The sequence below is a fragment of the Orycteropus afer genome, unplaced genomic scaffold, assembly GCF_000298275.1.
Source record: "Orycteropus afer afer isolate SDZICR_OR568_19922 unplaced genomic scaffold, OryAfe1.0 scaffold00084, whole genome shotgun sequence".
NCBI classification, from domain to species: domain Eukaryota; kingdom Metazoa; phylum Chordata; class Mammalia; order Tubulidentata; family Orycteropodidae; genus Orycteropus; species Orycteropus afer.
Window position 1 is genome coordinate 4,798,732 of NW_006921671.1, and position 5,992 is coordinate 4,804,723.

General features: G+C 36.5%; 1 protein-coding gene across 1 annotated transcript in view; it reads right to left on the reverse strand.

Moving 5' to 3' along the window:
• CCDC148 (coiled-coil domain containing 148) overlaps nucleotides 1–5,992 on the reverse strand; it is a 289,908-nt gene that overhangs the window by 239,238 nt on the left and 44,678 nt on the right. The gene's annotated exons all lie outside the window — the stretch shown is intronic.

Genomic DNA, 5,992 nt, shown 5'->3' on the forward strand with positions numbered 1-5,992 from the left:
GATGTTACCAAACCACATGACAGGCCATTAATTCAAGTCCATTGTAAGTCCCAAGGTCAGCAGAGCATGGCAGGCTGCTGAACAACGACACGGCTACATGCAGGGTTCAAGGTGCCATAAGCTCAAGACCATTCCCCAAGGCTTCTGCTTATATACAGGAAGCAGACCACATCCCAAAGGCCGCTACTCAGCTGCTTGTGCTAGATCCCACCATGGAGTTGATTGGCAGTCTCATCATGGGGAATAACTACCACCAGCTGCCCAGCCATTCAACCAGGCCCAGCCAAGTTGGCACACAAACTGAACTACCTCACTAGCTAAAACAATTATGTCAAGAAGGCAGGTGTAGGCTTCAGTGATAGTCACAATAAAGACTACTGAAATGAAAACATGCAGCCTCTATAGAAACACGGTGGTGCAGTGGTTAAATGCTTAGCTGCTAATTTAATGGTCATTAGTTTAAACCCATCAAATGCTCTGTAGGAGAAAGATGTGGCAGTCTGCTTCTGTAAAGATTTATAGCCTTAGAAACCCTATGAAGAAGTTCAACTCTGTCCTACAGGGTTGCTGCTGAGTTGGAATCAACTTGAGGCAATGGGTTTGATTTCTTTTGCTTTTGTTATATTATTTTAAATATAGACACAGGAGTCCCTGAGCGGCACAAGCAGTTAAGCACACCACTACTAGGAGAAAGACTGGCAGATCAAACCCACCTAGAGCCACCTCAGAAGACAGGCCTGGCAATCTGCTTCTGAAAGGCCAGAGGACTGAAAACCCTACGGAGCTGTACTCCACATGGGGTTGCCATGAGTTGGAATCAACATGACGGCAAGTAACAACAACAATTCTTAGATATTTTCACAAATATATTTAAACAAACATAACATAGAATAAGTAAAAAGACTCAATTATTAATTAAGGAAGGGTAAACTCAGATCAGCATCTACAGTATGCTATAGAAATTAGACTTATTTTTCCCTTAATAAAATACATTCTTTCATATGCAAGAGAATTTAAAATAAATATTATTCCCCCAACAAACCCAAATTATGTTGAATAATCACTATATTTGGTGTATGGTTCAAGAAAGAATAGTAAGCCATAAAGTAATTAAGAATTTTCAATGATGTATTTCTTTTAAAAGAAAGCTATTATAGATACATGACAAAAATAGTCACCCTCCACAACTATTACCCTCAAGCAAAAAAAAAAAAAAAATTCCAAAGTTAGGCTGGACGATTCACGATGAAATGTGCCAAGAGCAAATGGGAGTTACAATGACCCAGGATGTTGGTTGAGTGGGCTGCTGTGACTAAGAGAACATTAGAAGATCAAATAATTATGCTGCTACTTCTGAGACTTGCTCTCCTTATTAACCACTCTTGATAAATAACTAGCCTAGACCAGAAACATAGAATCTGAGTCAGGACATGCCCAGGCATTGAAACCTTCCAAGAGTTCTGAGACTGCATTCTCAGAGAAAAATACTACCTGGTAATTAAGGTTCCAATGTTTTAACTTGTTGTGACCTCATCAAATAAGCTGATGTCAGTTATTTAATATGTTTCTTTCCGTTTCTTTCTTCTATCTTGTATTCATCAAGCAACTGTCACGCATACAAGTAATTTGTTTATTTTAAATATTTTTTAAAAGAAAAGGATATGAAACCACTCACTGTTTCTTGATTACTAGCTCCTGATGCTGACTTTTATCCATTTCACCTTTATTAGCAATACATTATATTCTTTACTTCTAAACAAAGGAGGAATTACATTTATTATAAAACATGCATATGTTTACTTCCCTTTTGTTAAAACTTTCATATGAGGACAGTGATAGTGCTATACTACATAGATAAACATAAAAATAGAAAGAAAAAGAGAATATGAACAAGACATTGGTGATTTCACACAGGACCATACTGTTCAGATCATCAAATCCCATAGATAAACCAAATTATGTAAAGCCCCAAATTTGAAAACTAACTTCTTCATTTTTCTATTTCTTACCTTTCTTTCTTAAACACTCAGACACATGGTAAATAATACCTACTGCTAACCAGAAGTCTGGCTGTTCAAACCCACCAGCCACTCCTCAGAAGGAAGGCTGGGCAATCTACTTCGGTAGAGATACTGCCTCAGAAACTCAAGTAGGGGTCGCTATGAGTCAGATCCGACTCTACGGCAGGGAGTTTGGTTTGGTTTTGGTTTAAAGGAGGAAAACAACTTAAACACAAAATCTGCAAAATATCAATTTATTTAAGATTGCACCAAAGCTACTAATGCTTTCAGGAAGGACAGGAAAGCAACGCTTTACTGTTGTTGTTATTCTTAGGTGCCGTCCAATCGGCACTGACTCATAACGAGTCACTCCTTTTTTCTCCTTTAAACCAAAACCAAACTCACTGCCATAGAGTCGAATCCGACTCATAGAAACCCCTCCTTGGGTTTCTGAGGCAGTATCTCTACTGAAGTAGATTGCCCAACCTTCCTTCTGAGGAGTGGCTGGTGGGTTTGAACTGCCAGCCTTCTGGTTAGCAGTAGATATTACTTACCATAACGTAAGTACACAGAACAAAACACTGTCTGGTTCTGCACCAGCCTCACAATGCTTGCTATGGTTTGAGCCCGTTGTTGCAGCCACTGTGTCAATCCATCTCATTCAGTGTCTACCCCTTTTTCACTGACCAAGTGTGATGATATCCTTTTCCAGGGAATGGTCACTTCTGACAACACGACCAAAGTAGGTGAGACAAAGTCTGGCCATGCTCTCTTCTGAAGAGCATTCCAGCTGCACTTCTTCCAGGACAGATTTGTTCATTCTTCTGGCAGTCCACAGAATTTTCAGTATTCTTCACCAACACCACAATTGCAAGGCATCAACTCTTCTTTCATCTTTCTTATTCATTGTCCAGCTTTCACATGCATATGAAGTGATTGAAAATACCATGGCTTAGGTTAGGCGCACCTTAGTCTTCAAAGTGATATCTTTGCTCCTTAACACTTTCAAGAGGCCTTTTGCAGCAAATTTGCCCAGTGTGCTCTGATTTCTTAACTGCTGCTTCCCTGGGTGTTCATTGTAAATCCAAGTAAAATGAAATTTCTGACAATGTCAATCTTTTCTCCATTTATTATATATTGCTTATTAGTCCACTTATGAGGATTTTTGTTTTCTTTATGTCAAGGTATAATCCATGTTGAAGACTATATATAGTCTTTGGTTTTCATCAGTAAGTGCTTCAACTCATCTTCACTTTCAACAAGCAAGGTTGTGTCATCTGCATATCTCAGGTTGTTAATGACTCTCCAATCCTGATGCCAAATTCAGTTTCTCAAATTATTTGTTTAGCACACAGACTAAATAGATCTGGCTAAAGAATGCAGTGCTGGTACATACACATCTTGATTTTAAAGCATTCAGTATCCCCTTGTTCTGTTCTAACTACAACCTCCTGATCTATGTACAGGTTCCTCATAAGCACAACTAAGCATTCTGGAATTTCCATTCTTTGCAATGTTATCCATAATTTGTTATGATCTACACAGTTGAATACCTTTGTATAGTCAATAAAACACATGTAAACATCTTCCTGGTATTCTTTTTTTCAGTCAAAATTCATCTGACATCAGCAATAATATTCTTTGTTCCACATCCTCTTCTGAATCCAGCTTGAATTTTTGAAAGTTCCCTGTCAATATACTGTTGCAACTGTCTTTGAATTATATTCAGCAAAATTTTACTTGCATGTAATATTAATTACTGTCTGACAATTTCCACATTCTGTTGGAGCACCTTTCTTTGGAATGGGCACAAATATTGATCTCTTCCAGTAGGTTAACCAGGTAACTGTCTTCCAAATTTCTTGGCATGAATGAGTGAGCACCTCCAGAACTGCATCTGTTTGTTGAAACATCTCAATGGGTATTCCACCAATTCCTGAAGCCTTGTGTTTCGCCAATTCCTCCAGTGCAAATTGGACCTCTTTCTTCAATACAATTGGTTCTTGATCATATGCTACCTTCTGAAATGGTAGAACACTGACAAATTCTTTTTTGTACAGTGACTGTATGTATTCCTTCCATCTTCTTTTGATGCTTCCTGCATTGTTCAATATTTTTCCCATTGTTGTTGTTGTTGTTAGGAGCTCTGGTAGCATAGTGGCTAAGACACGTGCCTGCTAACCAGACGGCTGGTGGTTCAAACCCACCAGCCACTCCTCGGAAGGAAGGTTGGGCAATCCTACTTCCATAGTGATACCTTCCATCTTCTTTTGATGCTTCCTGCATTGTTCAATATTTTTCCCATAGAATCCTTAAATATAATAATTCAAGGCTTGATATTTTTCTTTAATTATTTCAGTTTGAAATGTGCTGATCACATTCGTCCCTTTGGGTTTTCTAACTCCAGGAATTTGCACATTTCATTATAAAAATTTACTTTGTCTTCTCAAACAGTCCTTCTGTTCAGTTTTTATTTCTTCCATTTCATCATTTCTTCCATTCACTTTAGCTACTGTCCATTTAAGATCAAGTTTCAGAGTCTCTTCTTACATCCACTTTGGTCCTTTCTTCCTTTGCTGTCTTTTTAATGACCTTTTGATGCTTTTAGTGTCATCCCAAAACTTGTCTGGTCTTCAGTCACTAGTGTTCAGAATACTGAAATAGGTATAAATAAGCATTTCTCTCCTCAGTACATAAAGAGCTCTTTCAAATCAATAACTAATCTACACTCCAATTCTTTCTTTCTAATAACATTCAGATTCAGATACCAGAAAACAACAGAATAACAATTATGAATCATTGTTATAAAATTTAATATACCTATCAAACAGTAAAGTAGAAATTACTTGCTCTTGCTCTATAGCCTTTTCTACCTATCGACTTCAGATCTGACATAACTAAATGGAGCATCAGACAATTACATCTCATCTAGATGATTAATTCATCCAAATGTTAGAAAATTAAAGCCACAATCTCATCTGAGGCTAAAACAAGCAATTAAACTTGTCTTCATGCTACAATGAAATACAGACCAAACAAAACCTAAACACCCTCCCAAACATACTGAATAAAGAAAAAGTTTCAATTGTAGTCAAAATTTTTAAACTATGTTTTAGTAAAAGAGAATGTCCTTTAAAAATAAGCAGAAAATATGAACAAGCAACATCCAACAGATAATCAATAAATATATGGAATGATTTTCACCCTCACTTATAATAAATTAATGTACATTTTTTTCTTCACTTGTAAAATAGAACTTCTAAGGAATAGGTTGGGCAATCCTACTTCTGTAGTGATACTGCCTCGGAAACGCAAGGAGGGGTCGCTATGAGTCGGGGCCGACTCGACAGCAAACAACAACAACAACAACAAGAAGGAATAGAAAATAGAAAAGATTTTTAAAATAGTAATAGCAATGTTATTAAAAAGTATTAGAAAGTGAGCACTCCAAATCCATGTTGGTAAATGTATTAACTATTTCTACTTTTCTGGAAGCCAATTTGGCAGTACTCTCAAAGCCTTAGAATTTTGCACACTTTTTAACTCAATAATTCCATTTCTAGGAATTCATCCAAAGGGAATAACCTAAAATCACTCAAAATACAGTGACAAAGTTGTTTAGGCTAAGATTTTTAAACAAATATCAGAATATGGAACAAAATCTAGTGTCCAAAGATACAAAATGGATTAAATTTATGGTAGTACTACTATATAACGTAGCTTAAAAAAATACGTTGTAGAAGAATATTTAATACAGTGACCTAAAACATAGAAGCTCAGTAAATGTGTATTGAAAGAATGCATGACATTAGATATGATTTATTTGCTAGAAAAATAGTGAATGTGTATGTAGTATTTTTCCATTTTTATAAACAACATACACACATCTAAAATATACAAAGTGTTACCAAAGGATATCTCTAGGTGCTAGGAGTTTAGATCACTTTTAGTTTCTCTCTTTGCTTGCCTGTACTTGAAAAAAAAAAAAAAAA